Raw genomic sequence first — 25266 nt, forward strand, 5'->3', positions numbered from 1 at the left:
ACTACCATGGACATCAGTCAACTGTCTTCTTAATTTTATTCATCCATTTAACAAATATTTAATAAGTATTTGTTTTATGCAAAATCCCATTCTACTTGTTGGGGCTGTAACAACAGACCAAAACCCCAATACCTGATTATTCATGGTATTTACATTCTAGCAGAGAGAAAACAAATTGAACAAATACAGTATAGATTGTGAAAGGTAGTCACATATTAAACGAAGAACTATGTAAAGTCTGTGTAAAGTCTGTGTAGTCTGTGTAAAGTATCCTCTAAACTGAACATTTAAAAATCAAACGACCTAGTTAGAAAATGGACAGATATAAACATTTCATTGAAGAGGACAAACATTTCAAACTGACACAAGAAAAGATGTTAAAACGTCAGTAGCTATTAGGGAAACGCAGTTTAAAACCACAGTGAGATATGCTTATATATATGGGATTGCCCAGGCAAGAATACTGGAGTGGGTTGCTGTTTCCTTCTTCAGGAAGTCTTCCAGACCCGGGGATCAAACCCACCTCTCCTGCACTGGCAGGTGGTTTACCACTGAGCCTCCTGGGAGGCCTACATACATAGTAGAATGGCTTAAAAAATGATGATAGTATCAAACAGTGGTGAGGATGTGGAGAAATTGAACTATCACTCCACATTACTGGTGAGACTATATAATGGAAGAGTCACTCTGAAAGCCAGCTAGGCAGTTTCTTTTAAAACTATGTATCTTCCATGTTACCCAGCAGTTTTCCTCCTGGGCATTTATCGCAGATAAATTTAAAACGTATGGTCCCACAAAAACCTCTGCAGAAATGCTTATAGTCCTTTTATTCATAATAGCCAAAACTGGAAACAATGCAAATGTCTTCCAATACTTGAATAGACTGTGATACATCCATACTTGCAATATTGCTCAGCAAGAAACATATGAGAACATTGATTAAATATAATAATTTCAGTGAGTCTTGAAATTTTGCTGAGTGAAATAAAACCAGTCCCCAAAGGTTACATACAGGATGATTATCTAACACTAGGGGATGAAAAAATTATAGAAATGGAGAACAGATTACTGGATGCCAGGAGTTAAGAAGACAGGAAGGGGAGATGATTGGTGACAAGGATGTGGGTATGACTATAAAAGGGAGGCATCAGAGATCCTTGTGATGATGCAAATGCTCTGTATCTTGACTGTTTCAATGTCAATATTCCAGTTATAATATTGTACTATAGTTTTGCCATATGTTACTTTTGGGAGGAAATACATAAAGGTAAAAAGGAGCTCTTAGTGTTCTTCCTTACAAGTGGATGGGAATTTACAATTATCTAAAAATTTTATTAAAAGTTTGATTTTTATAAAAAAAAATTCACAGCATTAATGTCCTATACAATATCACTTTAAACACACTCAATTTTCATGAGTGTAAACATATCAGTGTTTGCAAATTTTATAGATTTCATCTCTTTTTTAGCATATCCTTTATTAATGAATATTTGAATCTGGCACCACTATTTCTGTTTATTTGAATTCACTCATTCAATTATTATATATTACTTCACATTCTCATCCCTTCCAATAACATAGACTCATTTTATCATGCAGGGTTTTTATTCCTTATTTTTATTTTTAAAAATAAAATTATATTAAAATATGCTTCTTGAATATATTTTCTTAAATGTATTAATTCCAATATAAAATACAAAATAATAACAGAGATAATCAATGGGTTAGTTACTAGCATTATTTTGTCCATGAATTGTAGAATAAGGAATGTAGAACATAATAAATATACCTGAAGCATTATTTCAATATAGAAAGAAAATTAAAAATCTTTGAATAAATGACCTTTTTGAATGTTTAATGGGATACTCATGAACACTTAAAGTGACTTTTGGTAGTCTGTCAAACAGATAAAGTAATTAACTTCCTCATGAGACAATCATATTAGTCATAAAACTCTGAAATATGTATTTAAGACATCACAGACATATACTAATTCAAGCCTATTATGTAGGAACAACAAAAATAATGGTTATACTAGTATCAGTTATAGTATTTCACCATAGGAACATATAACTTTGTCTAAAAAGAAGTTTGCCTATGATTTTCAAAGGAAGAACCACATGAACTTTGGCAAACATTATTTTGCAAATGCCACTCTTAAGAACAGTACCACTAGCAGTAACCTGACATTTATAACTATTCTAAATAATGCAACAAAAGCATTTTCAAGGTTCATGTGCATCTTTTCATATGCAGACTTTGCAGTTCTCTTCAATAATTTAGCTTGTTTGGACACATCTTACTGAATCATGTTTTTTGAACTGAAAATATACATTATCTTGTGAATCAAGCATTTGCAAAAAGTTATACTCTTAAACTCTTGATTCTCTTCTTTACCTGACCTGTGTTTTGTTTTTTTGTTTTTTTTTTTTTTGTTTTCTTTGGCCTCTACTACTATTGATCAGGTGTTAGATCCTTGAGAGTTAAACATATTTGTGGACCACATTCATCTGCTTTGGTTTACTTACTTTGATTTATTTATTTTGATTAAGTTGAGATATATGCTCTTTATAGATACCCGTAAAGTTTATCTGGTAAATTGGCTGAGAATCTGAGGTCTAAAATATGAATACTTTTATTTCAGACTATTTCCCTAACTCTCTTTCTTGGAACTTTGATTCTGATTCCTGTATTCCTGACTCACTTGACTGAATCACAATGTCTCATCCTCTTCCATTTACTTTTCATCTTGGCATATAATTCCTACAGTGGCCTGACAATATGAGTGGTTGTTCTGAATATTATTATTATAACTGTTGGTGCAACCCCTACCATTAGATAAAGTAATCCATATGCTACATCTTCTCTGAAAGGAAGGAAAAATAATAAAACTACCTGGAGAAAGGAATGACTACCCACTCCAGTATTCTTGCCTGGAGAATTCCATGGACAGAGGAGCCTGGTGGGCTGCAGTCCATGGGATCACAAAAGAGTTGAACATGACTGAACTAAGTCGACTTATACTTTCACTTTCAAAGAAATGAAGAATATGATTGAACATATTGTTTTATGATAGGAAGCGTTTAGTCATTCCAAAAGTTGTTATGTTGATATTTTATGATCCAAAAGATTGAAATGTTCTTTTATCAGATATTGTTAGTCATTTGTCTCAATTTGGGGGGCATTTTTATTGTCCCAATTCAATACTCCTGGCAAATGTTCTTCTTGGGTTGTGGCGGTTCAAATAATTAGAAGTTATTGTTGGTCATCATCAAAGGAAATTCCTTTGATTTGGAATGGCATTAGTTTAGTAGGTAGTATCTCTCATGTAATGTGAAAAAGGCAAAAAAAAGTTTATTTTACCTAACGTCAGATGAATGGAAGAATTTCATCTATCATCTACTGCTTACAAAAATAGCTTTTGGAAAGAACAGTAGCATTCCGATTCACAGTTAGAAAAGGATAGTGGATATTTGTAATAAATAACATGTTAATTCTCATACAGAAATCACAAATATTCTAAATATTCAAATATACAGTAAAATATTTTAGTGTAATTCAAATGAACTTTGATCACTGGATATATATGTTTTTTCTACTGTGAAGTTTCTTCCTTTGTTTCTTATTGAAAGTGGTTCCATTTAAAAACAAAATTGCAAATTCAACTTCCAAAATATTACCATAAGCAGATTCTGTTGCAGCATATTCATACCTACATAGAATTTTATTCTATTTACAGAGCTTACTGAATAAACATTTGTTGAATAACTATTGAATTTGAATTGCTATACAAAATGCAGCTCTGTGTACAATGCCATAAGGTAAAGATAATTGTTATGCAATCTGCTTTCCTTTTCTGCCGCCATACGAATCAGCGTTCATGCTCTACAGTTTTATTGACGTATATTTTTGTCCCCATGTTCTCAAAGTTAGAATTTAAGCAAACTATTCCAAAAATAAAATTTTGGAAAACATATTTTGCTTGAGATGGAACAAGATGACTGCAATTCTATAATGCTATTTCAGTGGTTTTAATTATTCACCAAATGGAAGGTTTGACCACCAGAGTTACCGAAGGCTACAGCATCTTCATAGCATTTGCCTCCGAGCTGCACATTAATGTACCAAAAGAAGTCACAGATAACTAGCAACATGACTACCAGGGTGTGAAATGTCAAATTTAATGTCACAATTGACTCAACAATCTTTGCATTTCTAGGGAATGAGAGTTAAAGAGCTAAGCAATAGAGAAATATGTCTGGAGGTAAACAGTTTCATCTTTGCAAAACATGTATACTTCCCTATGCAATTCAAACATAGAAGGAAAAATTTAAATACTGAGAAAGCATGTTTTTGCAGTTTTATACCAAATTTTAGAATATTGTGCATCTCAATTTAAGAATTATTTTCATATTCTCTCCAGGTAAGGTAATTAATTAAAATATGACATCACTAATTATAATATGTAAATCTTTTGAAACTGAAGTCAGTGTTGAAACAATATAACATACATATTTGAGTAGCTTAGAATAGATGTCAGAAGCAATTGAGCAACTCAAGCAACAATAACAGATAAAAAAACTATGTAGCAAGGAGGAAGGGGTCATTATTATAATTTCTAATATGACTATGTCATTGAGCAATATAATAGAAATTGCACCTTTTGGAGTTTTCAAAATAAGCTATGGGCTGTTTTTATATCTATTTATTGAATCACTCAATTCAAGACTCCCAACTATCAAAAGCCAACTAACTTAATAAACTTATATCACTGCAGAGTTAAAATAATACTATCACGTAGTTTTTTAAACTAGTACAAGGATTTTGCTCCCTGCATCAGTGTTTTTCAGACATTGTTATATAAAAAGTCATGTGGAAAGCTTGTTTAGATGCAAATACCTGGATCCTGTCTTAAGGATACCCTGTTGATTTAGCAAGGACTGAGAAACCTACTGAAAATAATGCTCCAGAAAATTCTGAGGACATTGACCCAAATGGGAATCTTTTATGCTATTGATCCAGTATACTATATTTTATATCTAAGATGCCATCAACTGTAAGATGATTTTTTGCAGTACTTCTAAGAAAGGAAGGGCTTTCCTGGTGGCTCAGAGTTTAAAGCGTCTGCTTGCAATGAGGGAGACCTGAGTTCATTCCCTGGGTCAGGAAGATCCCTTGGAGAAGGAAATGGCAACCCACTCCAGTATTCTTGCCTGGAGAATCCCATGGATGGAGGAACCTGGTAGGCTATAGTCCACGGGGTCGCAAAGTGTTGGACACAGCTGAGCAACTTAACTTTCTAAGAAAGTATAATGTATAATGCCAATTATACAATCTTATTGATTGTAAGATGCATTTTAATTTTAGAGAAGTTAAAATGCATTCATCCTGGATTGCTATGATACCATATCACCAATCTCCACCAAGCTTTTTACATCATCTGGATAGAAGTTGATTCAAAATTAAAGATTCTAATAAATCTCTGATTCAACCAACAAAACTTACTTTATTTATATCTTATACACTATGTCAAGAATTTTGATACACATTCGTTCCTGTCATTTTTTACTACATTAAAAAAAATCTCCAAACTCAGGATGCTTATATAATAATCTATTATTATTTTACTTGGTTCTAAAACTTATTTCGGGGCTCAGCTGGGCAGTTCCTGTTTGGGACATCTCACATAGTTACAGTCAAATGCTGACTGGTTCTCCAGTCAAAATAATGCTCAACTGAATTGGGCTTCTAAGACTGCTTATTCACAAGACTGGTGGATCATGGTCTAAAACTTGGCTGGACTTTCAACTTGAGTATCTTCATTGGCCTCTTCATGTGACTTGGGCTTTATTGTATTGGTCTAGTTTTCTAAGAGGAAGCATTCCAAGAATGAGTGTTCCAAAAGGCTCAGCCTAAACTGCAAGACTTCTGATCCAACTTCAGTTCATTTTGACCACAGAATCACCTTCTCTGCATTCAGATAGTCAAGAGCGAGTCATAGTTAGTTTACAGTCAAGGACAGGTGACTATATGAGTGTCACTAACGGGAGGGATAGTTCATTTGGGGCACTGTCCTTGGAGACTAGCTAGCTACACAGAGCTTCACATATTACCTACCTTAATCTTCATTACAAATTCTGGAAAATACTTGTTAGCCAAATAGAGCTGTTTCTTTAGATAGCTCAGAAATTTACACATTTTAAAAACAGCAAGCCCTTCATACAGTCTGTTGTCTCAATTGCTGGAAAATTACTTCTTTAAAAGTTTCCTCATTCTAGTGTCAACTTCTTAAAGGAAAACATTCACTTTTCCAAGCCCACGTGGTCAGATCTTGAATGTATAAAATCATACTGGGCTCCCCATAATTCTTCCACCCTTGTGCCAAACACTCTCATTCCTTCCTGACTGCATTCTTCCCTCCACCCTTCTCATTTAGCTAGGACCAAAGGGCGGTGGTGGGGGGAAATCAAGAGTTATTTTTTAAATGAAATTTTAGCATATTTGATGGGAAAACCATAAAAAAATCTAAACAGCATATCAACCAATTATTGCTGAGTTACTATGTGCCAATAATGTGCCAAGTGCTTTATGTTTCCTACCTGATTGAATTACTACAATGAATCAAAGAGGCAGACATTATTATCCTCCTTTTCATGAAGAAATTGAAGTTAGGAGAGACAAGAAACACTCCCCAAACTAAAAATGTGTTTGAGAATTATATCAGCTCGTGTCTTCACGGAAATTTATGTACATCTATGTTATAATGGATATTTGAGTTTTGGCTGAGTTGATGCATTCTTTCTCTCAGGAATTTTTCAACATTTCCAATTGCTTCCTAAGGCAAGTCTTGACCTATGATAATATATTGTTATTGCCAGATTAGAGGAGAAGACTTGTCTTCCCATCGCTGCTGTGGTAGAGAAAACATACACAGCTTCTCTCAATGTCATATCAGGTTGTCTACATAATCTTAAAAGGGAGAGGGTAGAATTTAGCGTTGTTTTGTGCTGTTTAAGGAGAGATTTTGATTTGCTAGTATTCTATTCTTACCCATTCTGGCATGTGTATAATGTTGCCATCTTAGAAGCAACATTACATGTCAATATAATAGGAGTTATGGTGAGATCTAAGAACTGGTTCCAAGAACTGATTCTGATAATACTGTCTAGAAAATCAAAGGCTAATCAGTAAATTACTGCTACAAGTTCTTTCCTCTATTTTTCTGGAGTTGCCCTACATTTGCAAGCTTCTCATAGCAGTTTTTGCAGCTTTTATAGGTGTAAGAAAAGTGACATTGAATTTTGGATAGAATACTCTGCAGAGAGCTGGGTGTGTGATTTCAGGTTAAGAAGAGTTGACCTTCTTAAGAAATTTACTGGAAAAATCTCCGTTCCTTTCTGGACTGTGTCTGTTTGTTTTCCGATTTAAGCCGAACATCTTTACACTTGGTTAATACAAGTCAATCAGGTGATCAGTTATGACTCTCTCTCTCTCTCTCTCTCTTTGTGGTAACTTGTAAGCCCTTATAACATCCCTGGTATTTTGGGGGTCCTAAGGGAAAAAATTATTCAGTCTTAATCTAAAAAAAATCTGCCTGAGATTTGGAACTGCCTTAGAATTATATTAGCCTCCAAGTCCCCTTTCGGCAAATACTATTTCTAGCACAACCACCATGTGTGAACAATGATCACCTCTGCTATCAAAGGCTATTTCGGTTTATGGGAAACCCAGACAAATGAACTATCAAATTATGGAAAAAGTACAATGTAACATGGAAAGTTGAAAGAATTAGGGGGAAACAAACCAGGGGTACTTCCCCTTATGTTTGAAGTCTGGAAAACCCTTCCCAGAGGAAGTTAACTTCTAAAGCACACACCTGCAAGAAAATTAAGAATTTATTCAGGTGAAAAAGCCTTCACAGGGAAAGAGTGTCCTGGCCAGAGGAACCAGTGTATGCAAAGACATACCAGTGAGTGAGGGAGAATATGGTAGACCCAAAGAACTGAGAGATGGTCAGCCTGGCTATTACATGCAGAATGTGCACGGAAGGTGAAATTAGTGCTGGAGATGTCAGCAAGGGACATGTTCTGTGTTTTGCTAAATATTTTGAATCTTTTCATGAAACAAGGAGTGCCAATGAATTTTTTTTTAAAACTGAGGAAAGAACAAAAGGATCTTTTCAGTGAATAAATAAATGAATGTCTCAGAAGGTACTTTTGAGAGGGGAAGGGTAGATAGGGAGGAGGATAAGGACTGAAGACGCAGGGGCCTTGGAAAAACTTCCTGACCACTTAACTGATAACCCAAGTGATGGCTTAAGGGCAGAGTTTTTCCTTCGGTGCTAATTTAACAGAAATTTATCTTATACTCATAAGATCTCACATTTTTTTAAGTCATTATGGGCTACAACAGTGCTAGACAGCATTAGGAGCCAGACAGCATCTTTGCCACTGTGGAGTTTGTCTACATAAATGAAATATATATCAGGTATTATTTATGATGTAAAAGTGAAACAGAATCAGGAGATAGAGTGAGGGGATGTGTTCTTATTTTATATACAGGTACATATTTCATCCATCTCTTGTCTTTGGATGCTTTGTATCTGAGGGGAAGAAAGTTGCAGTGTTTGTTTCCAGTCATTCAATATTCATGTAGCGCCTCTGTGTACTGGGTGCTCTGTGAGACCCCACAGCAGTGCCATGCTGTCTTAGAGGCAGAAAAGATCAATCAAGCAGTACTTTGTAGACCATGTTAAAGGTTAAAGGTTTCGATGTTTTTCTTATGGACAATGGATAAATATAGTGTATTATTTAACAGTCTCATGTAATTAGCTCTGTATTTTCAAAAAATCATTCTAGCTGCAGAAAGAAGAATGAATTAACAGAGTGGGAAGTGGATAGGTTATCTTCACCTAAAGGGAAAAGAGAAAAGATGATATTCACCTTGCTTACCTATTAGTTATGAAGGATAAATTTCTTTCCAGTCAAATAAAAGTTTTTTTTTCTTTTTTTTTACTATGAATGAAAGGTTTTCTTCTCACAAGTAGAAAAAAAAAATACTTGGGCTAAAATAGAATCTAGTATTTTAAAAATTTGTTATCACCTAATCCTTTGAATTCCTGACATGTGTTTTTAGACCCATAAATAAATCTCTTATGAATACTTTTTCCTTTTAAATACTGAGCTTATTATTTTGTGATGGCTAAGATGTGAATGTGTGAACCAAGTGAATTTACAAAAGAAATTCTAAGAAGTCCTTACCTGCTGACTGGGGACCTTTTGTGACTAAGAAAGTAATACCTTTATCTCTGCACTTATTTGGCAGAAAATACTCATTTTATTATGAAAACACATCAGACACACTTCTGTTTCTACTGCTAAACACCTTTCTCATTAAAACTTTATACAAGTGGAGTGTTAAAGTATTTGTTTGTATAATATGTAAGGAAGTATCTTAATACAGCTTTGGCCATACTAAAAATGCCTTATGTGCCATGTTGCTCAGATGGCATGTTTATGAATAAGTTTTCAAAGCTCCATATGCACAAATATGAAATATGAAGCCTTCCTCCAAATATTCAGAATACAACTCATTCTACATTTGTTAGTTTATCATGCTAACATTTATCTGCATCTCCATATCCCAAGATTTGCAAATGAGATAATTCTGTTGCAGTATGCTGCCAAGTATAAACAGCTGGCTCTCTTTGGCAAGCAGAGTATCATCAGAACATTTAATGTAACCCTTCCTCTAGGATGCCTTTTATCATCAGAATTTAGGGAGGCATATTTGCTTGGCATGTATCAAATGCAGTATTCTCTAAAGACTTACAGCCTATGGATTCTCTTGACAACTACAAATAATAAGAGATATGGCAAGACAAGATATTAATATTAAGTATTGTAAGTGAAATCTTATGAACCTATAAGAAAGATGTTTGAGGGGAAAAGTTTAAACTTTTAAATAGGTAGTTTAGTATAGTGATACTATAAGTTATCTCCAAATGAAATGAAATGAAATTCGCTGGAGTTTGGAGGCACCATGGTGTATCCAAATACAGAGTAGGATGAGAAAAAGTTTTACTGTCAATATGACATAGCATATGAATAAGATAACCAAATATTTCCCTCTGGATCATATCAATCCATATATAAAGCATCTTTCTGCCATTCTTTCAGAAGTGGAAATAACATTCATTGACATACATTCATTTAGTTACAAGTAACAGCACAACAAATAAGTAATCAAGACCAGTTTGAGAAGAAAATTATGTGAACATAAGTAAGAACAAGAAGAGTAATTAGTGTTAAATGTAGCTAGTGCAACTGAGGAAATGTATTTAACTTTTAACTGAAATAAAATATCAACAGCCAATCCTACAATGCTTCCTTCATTTGTGCAAGAATTTACAAAAATACTTTGTGTTTACAAAAATATTTTGTAGTTTGACCAAATTAACCTTGAAGAAGGATAACCTTCAATTGTTGTCTTTACATTTCTCAAACTATAGACGATTTGAATAACACAATTAACATGCTTGATCAACAGACATTTGTAGGGTACTTGCTAACATCTAGATAATACTCGTTTCATTCAAAAAAACTGATAAAGTTCATCAAGAATAGGCTTGAAATTTTATTTAATTTAAATTAATGGAAACATTTGAATAGAAACATGTGGCTATTGGTGATCACATATGACATGCATGTCTAGGCTATGAGAAGACTCTTTCTCTCTGTAACCATAAGACTTGGGATAGTAATTCAGAGCTGGTCCTACATCCACTCCAGCTCATAGTTCACAGGAAGGCTGACCTGCATCAGACAGTAGGACTGGAGTCCACCGTCTATTTTCTCAGGATGAGTGATGAATTGTCTTGAAAGATTCCAGAGAACCACTAGTCATTCTAAAAGCTCATTCCTAAGTGGTAATAGCTTGGACGAGGAGAATATTTTAGCTGCCTAAGCGAAGAATAATCATAATCTTAACTGAAAATCAAATGTTTCATAGGGAAAATAAGTTTAGAGGAAAGAAACTTACTCTTATTGTTATAGATAATATTTTTTGATGTTTCAAAAGGTTTATTTTTATAATGACAATTATAAATCATTTATCTCACTATAAAGATACTGGTATTTTGAGCCTCCTTACAATTATTTTAATTCTAGAGGGTAGAATTGTATAGCAAATTAATATTTATTTATTATTTTATTAGTTAAGTAGGGAAAACCACTAGGCAATTCCGGTATGGCCTAAATCAAATCCCTTATGATTATGCAGTGGAGGTGATGAATAGATACAAGGGATTGGATCTGGTAGACAAAGTGCCTGAAGAACTATGGACAGAGTTTCATAACATTGTACTGGAGGTGGTGACTTCAAAATGACTTAAATGGAAATTACCTGCCTGAAATATACACGTTAAGAAAATAGCACAAGTTAAGAAACAGTAGAAACAAGAACAGCTGTACAGGGGAAATAAGATTTTCTTACAAAGCATAATCGTTGAAGTGTATTTGAGATTTTTATCAAAAATAAAACTAATTAATTAAGGTAAACTGATTAATTAAGGTAAAACTAATTAATTAAGGTAAAAAGCTAAACTAATTAAGGTAAAATCAAATATTTACTGGTTGTTTACTATATACTTGACAGTATGTGATGCAAATGAATTGTATACTTTAATCAACCTACAAAATAGGTATATCATTATTTTTATCATTATTTTTATTTTGCCAGTGAGAATGTTGGGACCTAGAGATATGAAGGAAAGCTCCTAAACTCATATAGCAAATCAGTGGGGTGACAAGAATATTGATCTAGGTTTATACAAATCCATTTTTAACCAATTAAGTGAAAACCAGAAGATCTAAAATGATTCTATTTGGTATTATGGATTGTTGGAATGAAAATTTTCTATAAACAAAGAATGACTTTCTCAAGAAAACAGTTTGACAACAGAAAGCCTGAACACAAATACATCTAAATAGCTTCATTTGTACTACTTGTACATTCCACATGTAATGATATTTGTCTTTCTCTGTCTGACTTCACTCAATGTGACAATCTCTAAATACCTCTATGTTGCTGCTAAGGGATTAACATATACACACTACTGTATATAAAATAAACAACTAATAAAGACCTACTTATTGCATAGAGAACTCTCCTCAATACTCTATAATGGTTTACATGGGAAAAGATTCTAAAAAAGAGTGGATATATGTACTCTATGTTTAACTCATGCACTTTGGTGTACAGCAGAAACTAACACGGCAGTGTAAATCAACTACACTCCAATAAAACTTTTTTAAAAATACATATATGTTTGCACACATTTAAAATATGTGACACTTTTGTGTGTGTGTATAATTTGATCATAACACACCAAGTCTGTGACAATGAAGCCGACTCTCTGCAATTGTACTACTAGAAAATCAGGGATACGTGGAAGCGTTTGGGCGGCTGCCGTCCGTCGAGTCCCCAGCCCTCAGAGAGCTGGAGGGCACCATGCGTCCATTTGCCAAGCTGGCCGGGTGCACGACTGCATCTCTGAAATCAATGTAGAACTACTTCCAGAGGAACTGAAAAAATGTTTCCTCTATTCCTTTTGACATGAAGTCATTACCAGTAGCCTTTGGGGGAGATTTGCAGAAGCTTCATGAAAAGTACAAGGCCTTTATTTACTTTTGATACTCCAAGCCTAGGTCTGAAGGAACAGATAATAAGACCTTTTGCTCATGAAGTATGTCTCATCGTGACTCACAGCCAATTTTAAAAATATAGAGCGGAGAACAGAACATTGTTTTGTACATATTCTTATTTTTTAAAATCTATTTGGGTTTTTTCTTTTGCTGGTAACATTGGCCCTAGTATAATACTGCCACTGCAATATTTTCCTTTTTACTTGATACTGTTATAGTGAGGGTTTGCTGCTGGTTATTTCATGATTAGGAGACTATAACATTAGAATGAGTTTTAGCACTATATATTTGAAACGGGATTAAGAAGAATGAGGAATTGCCTTTTTTTTCTACCTGTGAATGTTTACACATTGCTTTACAGCTTTCTGACAGAGGGGGGCAAATGATACTGTTATTGGTATATTGAAAATGGCTCTAGACTTTGATTTAGTTTACATGGGTTCTGGTTTCAGTCTTCAGTTTGAGTCTGTTACCTGCTAGATGATTCATTTTTGATAAGTTACTTAATCTATTTGAATATTTCTCTGTAAATATGGATAGTAAACTATCTTTGTGATAAAGATCAAATGAAACGTGGAATTTAACAGTAAACTCTAAAAACCAATTTGAGAGGATTATTTTTGATTTAGAGATATGAAAGTAGTGTGTAAGTTTCATAAAGAAATGCTTACATTTGGTGTTTTTGTTTTAAAAACTTTTCCTTTAGTCCTTCTCATCACTGAGCATGTGAACATGCTTATGTTAACTTCTCTAATCCTGAAAACATTTACTGCCAATGTATGGAGAGGGATAGTCTATTTAACATCATGCTGATTTATTTCAACAGTGAAGGGATCACAAAATGCATTTTTTTAATTCAACCTAAACTCTGCTTTCCCAGATTACTATGCAAAATATAGGATATCATTGGGCTTTCCTGGTGGCTCAGGCAGTAAAGAGTCTGCCTGCAATGTGGAAGAACCAGATTTGATCCCTGGGGCAGGAAGATCTCCTGGAGAAGGAAATGGCTACCCACTCCAGTATTCTTGCCTGGAAAATCTCATGGACAGAGAAGCCTGGGGGGCTACAGTCCATAGAGTGGCAAGGAGTTGGACAAGACAGAGTGACCAACACTTTCATTTTCTTTCATAGGATATCATTAGTGATTTTATCTATGACCTTTATCTAAAAGATTAGCAAGAGATCAGGTTACTAGCAAGGGTTTTTCCTAATGGCTCAAGAGGTAAAGAATCCTCTTGCAATACAGGAGACTCAGGAGATCCCAGGCTGGAGAAGATTCCCTAGGGGAGAAAATGGCAACCCACTCCAGTATTCTAGCCTGAAAAATCCTATGGACAGAGGAGCATGGCTGGCTACAGTTCATATGGTTGCAAAGAGTCAGACACTCCTGACCACGCATACACACATGTTTTACTGACATCTTTAGGTTTACATCAATGTTTGTTTCATTTATTCTTATTGGTTTAATGCACATTCAAAATGTGGAGACTAATTAGATCAATGTCACAAAGATGCTCAACGAGTACCTTTAGCTTTACAGGTAGAAATGTAGAGATTCTCAAAAGGCTGTAAAGGGGCTTGAACACCTTGTCTCTTTCTGTGTACCACCATCAATCATAAACCTGAAAGTGGTTTGACTTAATATTAATAGTATGGAACATTACAGAAGATGGAGGTGGCACAGTATGATACTAAGTTCCAACCCCAGCCCTTTCCTTCAAGAACTTGGAAATAAGGAAACTCAGGTTGAAAAAGAGCAAAGGCAGAATTCATGTTGGAAATAGCCTAGACTGAATGGATTAATCAAAGAGGGAAAGGTTCCAAAATAAATTCTGAGTGGGAGAGAGAGACTGTGAGACTCTAAATGAGTTAGGAAGTCCTTCTGTCCACTTGTATATCCTTGCATTAGAGTTAGAAGCACTACTATCTTCCAGAGTTAATGTAATTAGCATTCTGAATTATATAACTAACTCTCCTTATACTGATTCCCTTCTTTTTAAGATCATCCTCAAGAGGAGATTCTGTCTTGAAAGACATATGTGCTAATCTAGCAGCTGAGGTCAGCTGGTGTCCTGCTGCTGCTGCTGCTAAGTCGCTTCAGTCGTGTCCGACTCTGTGCGACCCCATAGACGGCAGCCCACCAGGCTCCCCCGTCCCTGGGATTCTCCAGGCAAGAACACTGGAGTGGGTTGCCATTTCCTTCTCCAATGCAGGAAAGTAAAAAGTGAAAGTGAAGTCGCTCAGTCGTGTCCGACTCTTCGCGACCCCATGAACTGCAGCCTACGAGGCTCCTCTGTCCATGGGATTTTCCAGGCAAGAGTATTGGAGTGGGTTGCCCTTGTCTTCTCCGAGCTGGTTTCCTAGCTTATAACTTTTGGCACTTGTGAGTACAAAAAAAAAAATCTTCAGAGGTACCCTCAACTTTAGACCACCAGGGAGATCTAGTTTCAGCAAAACTCAAGACCAACATCAGGACATGGTAAATTACTAAGTCAGTGTCATTCTGTGTGATCTCTTGGTAGGGAGTCATTTGACCTTCCTCAGACTATCTTAACTTGTTCATGTGGTTTGAAAAAACATCCACATAAATCATATGTCATTTTCATAAAAATCCAATGTATGTGTGTGTGTAACAAGTGATATCTTAGATTGCCAAGGTTCTCCTTTCATTCACATTTGTGCCACATTTTTTAAGGGCAACTTTCAACATTTATTTTGCCCTCCCTGTTACCTAATTTTGGCTCTCTCCTTCTCCAGGATGTGAGTATGTTATCTTTTCAATGCCCTCTATTTAACCAGTAAATTTGTATTGTATGAGCATTACTTCAATGCTATCCTATCAATTATGCTCAAGGACTTTGGTATTGATGATCTGATTTAACTTGAATATGCATTACAACACAGGGTGAGGTGAGGGGTTGGGGTTCTGTGGAGGAGAACATTACTAAAATATTCAGAAGGTGTGTGCATCTTTTGTAGGAGGGCAGAGCACACACTACAGACAATTAATTTAGTTTTGAGTTTGCTGATTTTTCTTTTCTATAGCTTTTAGACAATTTCTCAAGTCATGTTTTTAGTTATTCATATTTTGATCAGTCAATCGCTAGATTATTTGTTATATTACTGATACTTAGGTAGCAGAATCTAAGAAAAGACTGTATTCTTGAAAATCCAATGGAAACCTGGAGGTTAGTTTGGGATTTGCCTGGTATATAAGTTGCTGAGGTAATCTGGCTATATATAATTAATTCATCTATTACTTCTATATTTAGAAAACAAATCTATATATTTTAATGTATAGAAATTTGACATAATTGCATACTATGTGAATAACTCAATGTTGGAATTTTAGTTTTCAGACATAACTTCTTTTGAGGATTTTGCACTTCTCTAGGTCAGGGACCTTATCATTGTCTCCTTCACATTGAGCTTGATGCTTCAAAGATAAATCAACACATATTTACTGAACTGAATTGATAACTGTTTCTACTATAGCTCTTTTTTTAATTCTCAAAATCAACTTGATCAATTCAGATTCATAATTTAATTTAAAAATGTATATTCTGCCCCAAACTTTCCTAATTTGATGAAGAAGGGACATCTTTGCTTTTAAAAAATTCCCACTTGGCTGGCCAACGTGGATGCATAAACCAGTTCAGGGTGAGGTATTAGTGAAGACACCAGAAGAGACACCAGGATAGGAGTTGAATAGATGACAGTGGGTAAACAAAAAATAAACTACATCGTTTTCTTGATTGGAGGGCAGTTATAGGCAGGAAAAGGTCCAAACAGGAGGTGATGGTGGAGCTTGAATTAGCAAGCTGATGTGGTTTCTTGCTGAACTAGGTGGTAGACACCGTGAGTAGGGTTAGCACAGTGTTTAGGGCACAGTCTGCCGATAACAATGTGGGAAATGGTAAATACCAATACTTCATACAAAGGGGATACTGTGAGGAGAAGCAGCTTGGTGGTTCCAAACTATAATTACTGTGTTCTGACTGGAGCCCAGGGCATGGGATCAGTCCCACAAGAGACTCAGTAACTACTGAGAGGGAGGCCTAGACAAGAACACGAAGGGCCTCACATTCCATGGAAAGCAAAATTAATTTTGCTGTTTTGTCTGAAAATTCTCTGTTGTCTTCAACTTTTCCTTTTATGTCTTCTACTGATTTAAATTTAACCTGTTTTAACATGCTTTGTAATGTCTCCTTTTTCTACCTTATCATTCTTGTCACTATTCATACTAGTCTGGTCATTCATTCACTGTGTCATTCAATCACCAATTTTTATGTGCCAAATGTTATCCTAGGCTGTAGAGAAACAGTCCTGAACAAGGCAGACGAAACACCTTTATCAAGCTTGTAGATAATTAACGAACAATTTGCCTGTTAAATTTACCTGAAAATATCAAGAAGCAATAAAACCTATGAAAGTAAAATGTAGTAAAGGGATATGACATTGTGGACTCTACCTTGCTAAGTTAGGGTGCTTGGATAGTCATTGCTAAGCAGATGATGTTTCAGTTGAGATTTGGATGAATTCATCAGCCAGTCATGGGAGGGCCGGGAGAAAGGAGTTTTAGGAAGAATGAATGACAAGAACAAGTTGTACTGGTGGGGATGAACGTGGCTGATTTAAGGATGAACCTGAGCATCTCCCACAAGTATTTAAGATCAAATACATTCTCTATTTTGTAATGATCATAGCAGCTCTGCTTCCTTCTTCAAATCTGGATAGATGCAGGAGTAAGTGATTGGAGCACAGTAAGTGAGGAAGAAAGGACTTTGTGCTCTTGTTTGTCATGCTCACCCTGCAATTAAAAATAAAAAAGAAACTGAATCTTTCTTTAGATAGGCTTCTAGTGTTTATTTAGAATATACACTGAACACTTTAAGAATATGAGATGAAAGTTTGGATAAAATACAAATTTTATATTTAGCCCCACCATTTATATAATTCAATCAATTACTGTGTGTCATAGAATATACTGTGATATTTTCCTGACTGAAAAGGCATTTGTTCAGCTTGAACATACTTGAAATACAGTTACCCATTGTTAAAATTGTATTGTGCAATGTGGAATAGAGTGGATTAGATTTCTGGAGGGATCTCTAGAAATGAAATATTTTTATCTACGTTGAAATAAAGTTTCATTCATTACTAGCGCCATCTGGGAAGTCCATTCATTACTAGGAGAAATAAATAAACCTTAATAGAAATATCTCGGCCCTTAAAGGATGCCTGTTTCTGTTATCTTTAAATATGTTCTTTGATTAATTGAAGAAAGGCATGACATTTCACCTACATATTGTTTTTCCACTTTGGGATATAACCATATTTCTATAAACATAGTCATAGTTTGGATGGCAGCTGTAAATATTTTTAAAATTCATTTTTGAGAATGGCATTTGTCATGGTTAGAACTAGTTCCTTCTTAAGATTCAGTAAAACTTTTTGCAATGATACAGTATTTCTTAAGAGCTTTAGCTTATCAAACACTGTTAAAATGTAAATAAAATAAATAAAATGGAATTTGGATCCACGGGGTGCCTCTAATAGCTTTTCCTCCTTGACATGGAGCTAATATGAACTGCATCTAACCAGTTGATTTTTTAAAATTGCAGAAACTGACAGTTATTTTTCAGTGCTGCTTGCCACTGTTTTATCTCATTTTAATTCCAAATTCAATGGACAATACCAATACCTATGGATTACATGTTAAAAGGATTTATGAATTATGGATGAACTGGGAGAGTTATTGGTATTTAAAGGCACCATATTTCATGTTGAATATTAATAGGAGTGAAAGACCAGAAGAATATAGTTATAAACATATTTCAAAACAGACTAGCTTCTTGAAGCCATGGGATATAAGAATAAATGTCAAAAAAATTTATAGTTAACTCATTTAGTGACAATTTCTACCATGATGAGTAGAGATGAGAACTTAGCATCAAAGGTTTTTTATTATTATTCAATGAGGGCAAATCTAATGTGGACATTAAATAAATAGTTTAAAAATCATCCTATATTGTGACAGTGACTTTGTCTGATTGTTTAGTCTTATGTAATTAGTAAAAGGAAACTATGTTTCCATATGATATGAAACAAGCATTTTATTACATACAAAGTGTTACATATTGCATTTTATGTATACATATTACATTTTATTACAAATAAAAATTAAAATTTTTATTTTAAGAATTCAAGTTGCTCTAAAGGAAATAGGGAAATATTTTTATTCGACACATGAAATGACATCATGAAATCATTACTTTTACTACACATGTAAGTTCAGTTGGTGCATAATAAAGACGGTCGGGCCTCTGCCTCTTGGGCTTAGGGTCTTATTTCCCAAACTATCATTACCCTTCAAAGAACTTTATTTATTCTCTTAAACTACAAGAAACTCAATCAAGCTCACCAACCCACAAAACTAATAAACCGAAATATTAATATCCATGGATTACTGTGTAATGAGAAATAAAAGAAACACCAAGAAGACTAGCATGTGTGCTGATTGAAAAAAACATTGCATTGCCAGTCGGAGTGTTATTTATTATTTATTCATCAAGTGTGTTTTGATGTCTGATTTATACCAGACATTTTGCTAGACTCTTGGATGAAAAGTCAAATAGGGTATAGTCTCCACTATCAAGGAGCTTATTGACTAAGCTTTCCCTTCTCCAGAGGATCTTCCTAACCCAGGAATCGAACCCAGGGTTCTGTCTCCTGCATTGAAGGCAGATTCTTTACTGTCTGAGCCACCAGGTACGCCCCAAGTAAATACAGCAAAAACAGCGGTGCGAAGAGAGGATTTCAAATCCAAATAGCCATCTGAAAGAGCTTTTCCGAGATGTGAAACTAGGTGAAGTAGAAGTAAGTGGAAGTTTGTTAGGAGAAGAAAATAATTAGTTCGTTGGACACTCTGTTTTCTGGTGCTGCGGCATGGCATGGTACTAACTCAGGATGAGATCTTGACTTAGCACCACGGCTAGGAAGTGAGCTCGCTCTGCCTGCTCCTTCTAACCCTGAGCTTGTCTCTCCTTTGGATCCTAGCCATCATCATACAACTCAGTTCTCATACCGCACATTTTGTGTTCACTCATCCTAGAAATTCTTTGAGCATCTACTGTGTGCCAGACAGTGTACTAAACACTGAGCATTAAGTAGTGAACAAAATAAAATCACTGGCCATCACAGAGCTTAGAATCTAATTTAAAAAAAAATACCCTCCCTTGATCATGTACGCTGTCAGTTACTTTTCCATCTCTATATCACACTTACTGATATTTTCACAACCATTTCTATGGCCTCATCTCTCTTTTTTTCTCATCTACATCTTTCCACTTCACTCCCAACACTGCTCTTGATGATGTCATAACAGCCTCCAAGTGTCAGAGGCAATAGCCATATCCCATTCCCATATTATTTAAACACTTAACAGGATTAGACACTCTTGCCTATTCTTTTCCCTTTAATACTTTTTTCTTTTCTTATCTCTTCTTTCCTTTTTTACCCCCCTCAGCTTCAAGGAAAGAGTCTCCTTCTTTCGTCTCACTGGTTCCTCCTCTTTCTCCCTTGCTCCTCTTGCCCAGACAGACCTCCAAATGTTGTAATAATTCAGGTTCAGCCCTGGATTCACCGCTTTCTGTCTCTTCTCTTCCATTTTCTGTCTCAGAGTTTGAGTCTCACATTTTTTAAGTGATTGACTTAGGAAAATATTTTAAGAGAGAGAATCTTAGGATTAATTTTACATTAAAAATTATTTAGCAAATCTCCTAAATTGTTTCCTTAGTGTGTATTTGTCATCAGATGTCATAAGGGTAATTGAATGATCTTAGTCATGAAAATAGGGATATGATGGCCAGGTGCTTGGGGATGTTTACTAGTTCTAGGAACTCTTTACACTAGAATATGTGGAAAATAAATTGATAAATTTTTTTGGCTTGATTCCTTTCTTCTGTACTATGTATATTATATACCTTTATGTTAAAAGGAGACTGAAAGTAATAACTTTATAGCTTTTCTTGGTCTACCTTTATTCCATTCATGGTATACATTGCTTCTGAGGCATTTTGGTCTTTGTGAGGTGTACATAGAAATATCATAGTTCCATTAAAACCTTTCAAGTTTCTTTTATTGAGTGATGATTTATAATAATGCTAATCTGATTTCAAAGTATTATTGTCTAGTCCTGTTAGGAGATCTTGAGGTTATTTGGGGCATGCTCATCATCCTATGGCTTTCCTCATGACTCAAACAGTAGAGTCTGCCTGCGCTGGGGGAGACCTGGGTTCAATCCCTGGGCCAGAAAGATCCCCTGGAGAAGGAAATGTCAACCCACTCCAGTATTCTTGCCTGGAAAATCCCATTGATAGAGGAGCCTGGCAGGCTATAGTCCAGGGGGTCACAAAGAGTCAGACACAACTGAGCGACTTCACTCACTCACTCATCATCCTATGAATAACCAATTATTTAAACTTCATGCTCTAACAGCATATTTCTTTTGAATCATCCACAGCAAAGTCAATGTACCCATTCAGGGTATCAGGTAACTTTTCCTGATTCTAGGCAAAAATCTCCCATAAATAGTGCGATCGTTGTTGTAGGATAGAATAAAAATAGCAATGATTTCTAAACATGATTACATTGTTCTAAGTGTTCTACTGTATGAATTCACGTAACCCTCACAAGAACTCTATGGTGAAGTTAAACAACTTGATTAGGTTACAGAGCTAAGAAGACCCAAGTCTCTCTCCAGAGCCTATGTTCTTAATCACCAAACTACACTGGCATATAAAGATTTATGCCATTAGAATAGTTCCAAATCTACGCCATTAGGACTGAACATACTGTTGTGATCTTTTATTAGCATCATACCCTGATGAGGATAAATACGTTTCTGAGGCAGGGAGGCCTGACAGGAGGAAAGCACCACATAGGGGCCAATCCCTCGCTCTCCCACCTATTCTGAAACCCTTCACAGCCCCCTGCATCCAGCCACTTCCAGAGCTGGGCCATTTCCAACTGTTGCAATTTGGATGCTCGAAAAAGACAGGCAGTGTTGTATTTAGCTATACAAGAGCAAACTGTAAAATATAGGCAGCTTTGGGTGAATATGATTAATATTTATAGCTAAAATTGGATATTTTAGCTCCTCCTGAATAAGTACACATCAATGAGGATTTTATTTATGAAATATTTGGATGACTATTTTAACTCTACTGTTACAATCTCATAATGTAAAGGGTCATAAAAAGAGGCACTGAAAGTAGAAACAATTAACTTGAGTCAATTACTTGGCATTCTCCAATTTGAGCAATAAGCTGTTTGAACAATAAATTAGCTAACTGCAATTTTGTCTATAAAGCATCACCACATCTACGATTCAGGAGTCAAATGATATTTTTTTCCTTGCTTTTGAAGATGACAAAGATTTCTTCCCAAATAAGATTCTAGGAGTGTCCTTCGCTTGTATCTTCATCCTTTCTGGTTCTATTCCAGCATGTTTTTGTCTATTTCATCTGTCCTTTATTCTCTATTTGAGGTTTTATTATAATTTCATAAAGTACATGTTAGAATCTGTCATGGATCTTGCTTCTTTATTTATATGTCTTTCTGTAGGGCTTGCATGTTTATTTTGCTAGCAATCATAATGAGATGACAACAGTACTGAGCAGGAAACAAGAAAATAATTTTATATTGAGCTCAAATTTAAGTCTTTGGAGCCATAGTTCAAAACTGTGCAATGATATTTGCTGTTGCTGCTAGTTTGGGGGTTTTAGGGGGAGATAAGTGGAAGGATCAAAGAATGTGAGTAAAGGAAAGTAAATAAGAGGAAAGCCGAATGCCGCGGTGAAAGAAGGGTTTTGTTTGAATTTTCTATATAAAAAGAGAAAGCTTACAAGGGAAGGCTTGAGGAAGGGTAACTGTGGCAAAACTTCAGTCCCAATGAGAGAGGACTTTGGAGCTTAAGTTCATATGAATTCTGTTACAAGGTGATGTGAAACGGAGCAAGGTAGGGTCTCCCACCAGAGAGAAAGAAGAACTGTGCAATGAAGAGAAACAGAGTTTGATATTGCAAATATAAATCTCAGGTGGAGTGAAATGCTAGCCTCTGACTTGGGAAGGAGATGGTGGGTGAGCGGAACAGTGAGAGTTAACAAAGAAATGATGGTCAAGAGAAGAAACTTTTTTCTACTCCATCCAGTATTAGTTCTGAAATACTAAACTTTTTCTTTGTAGTAAGGTGATATATTACTTTATGAACAAAGGATGGATTCCACGTAAAACAACTAAGAAAATAAACCTAGGAATATCTACTTTTAGTAGTGAGAGAGACTAATGGAAAACAATGACTGGGCGCCATAAATGTAGGAGAGCTCAGCAGTGGCCTCAGGCAACAGTCAAGAAAACTAGGAGAGGGAAGGGAACACAGCTAACGTTGATGGACCGCTTTTGTGCATTCATGTATTAAGTGATTTCATTTATTTGGTTTTATTTTATCCTGAGACTCTTGAAGCTTTCTGTCTTATTTTGATTTTGTAGATATATTAATAACTTATTTAAGATCATATTATTTTTTAAAGATGGAAATGGAATGCTTACTTTACACTGGCAGATTTCAAAGCCCATATTCTTTCTACCTGCTATTGCTTGCAGTATTCTTGTTAAAATCAGAACACCCATGCTGACTCTGAGAATGATTCCACTCTTTGAGATTAACGTTTGCCAAACTTTGTATATCATATAGCATCACAGGTTAAAGAGAATCGATCATTCACTTCCATTGTACTTAACTATTTTGTAAAAAGTACGCATGTGTATGAGCCTATAACAATATAATGTCCCTTATGAAACATACACAAAACTTTAAAAGTATGAATTAAAGCTAAATGTAATTAAAACTGCTAATATTTCCAGCAAGTATTCCAAACAGTTGTCTAGTTCAGCCACCAGAGTAAGCAGACAGTACTGTGGGGAGCGCTCTTGAGTATTACCATTACTATCTCCTGTAAAGCATGCATTGGCTTATATGAATACAGCAAAATCTCAGTATTTAAGGCTCTTCAGCAGGTTGCAATAATCCATGATGGTGGCCAGCATATCTTCTGGTTTGATACAAATCACAATTTACTGAAGGACATGGCAGTAAACATCCTATATGGCAGATAGGACATACTTACCTAATGCCTTAATGAGAGGAGATGTCATGTGCAACATGTTATTTTCTAAAAAATCCTAGTAGATCTATATGCCCTGCTGAAGTGGGATTCAATACAAGACACATGCAGAGGTTACTTGTTATTCCTGAAACTCCGAAAGACCTTACCGGCTCATCTGATGATAGCACTTTCCTCCTCCTTATCCCACAAAGATTATTTGTTTTGGGTAATGTGTTCTACATATATTAATTCATTGGCTCCTTTCTCTGTCTCTGCTTTTCTTTTTTTAAAGTGTCAGGAGGGGTGGTAGGCGAAATCGAGTCCAACAGGCCAGTGGATCAGAGATGTGATATGAAGAGACTGCAGCTGTAATTACAGGTCACTGTGCGGAGCCTTCCAAGAGGATGTCCTCACTGTGAAGCCTTCTGTTTTGTCAATACTTTCACATCAATACTTGGCAGTCGGTTCTGCTGCTGTAGGGTTTCAGCATATAAAACAGACAAAGTCACTAATATCAAATTGGAGCTACTTTGCATTTGCAGTTGACAAATCCTATTTTAGAAATATGCATGAGTCCGAGGATTAGATCAAGCTTTTAACATTTACATTTTTTTTCCAGCGGGGAAGTCTCTGATCCTCTCCTAATTTACCTGTTGTTGATTTCCTGAATCTTTTTAAATCCCTTGCAACTGAGGCTGGTCTCTCCATCAGAGAAGCAATTAACCAAATCCCTGACTAGAGTGTATGAGGCATCTGTTATAAAAGTATAAAAGGTTAACTTAAATCCCAGCACACAAAGGAGATGTCAGACCAGAACAAATCAGCATGGAGAATTACCTGGAGGGGATGCAAGGTTAAGGTGGAGCATATGTACAGTTGAGAGCATGTTTATGACTAGCAGGATTTGTTTTTCCGACTGCAAAGACTGGAAGGTTAGAAATGACATGTCTATTATTAATCAACATAATTTATATTCGGCAGCTTTTATCTGACAAAAGAAAATGTTCCTTATTTTTACCTATGCAACTTCAAATCCAAACAAAGAGGTGTAGAGGTGTCAACTTTCATCTCACATAAGTGCTTTAGGTATTATCTTTTTTTAAAGAATAAGAGAGCAGTTTTTAGAAGGTCATGCAGGCATTGCCTGAGTTAGGTGAATTAGCAAGCACGTAACAATGAACTAACTTGTTTTTACATATAGACAGGCCTCTTTCAACCATTTATTGTAGGATGGAATAATATAATTTATTAAAATATTATAATTATGGAACTAATAATTTTACAGTAAATGGCCTGGGATATTACATTTTTATATGGAGTTATGCAGCATGATAAAGATGGCCATACATTCTTTGACACTCCTTCCATTGAGAGGAGGGTTCTAGGTCCCCTCC

This window comes from Muntiacus reevesi, chromosome 13, assembly GCF_963930625.1.
Source record: "Muntiacus reevesi chromosome 13, mMunRee1.1, whole genome shotgun sequence".
In the NCBI taxonomy this organism is placed as follows: Eukaryota; Metazoa; Chordata; class Mammalia; order Artiodactyla; family Cervidae; genus Muntiacus; species Muntiacus reevesi.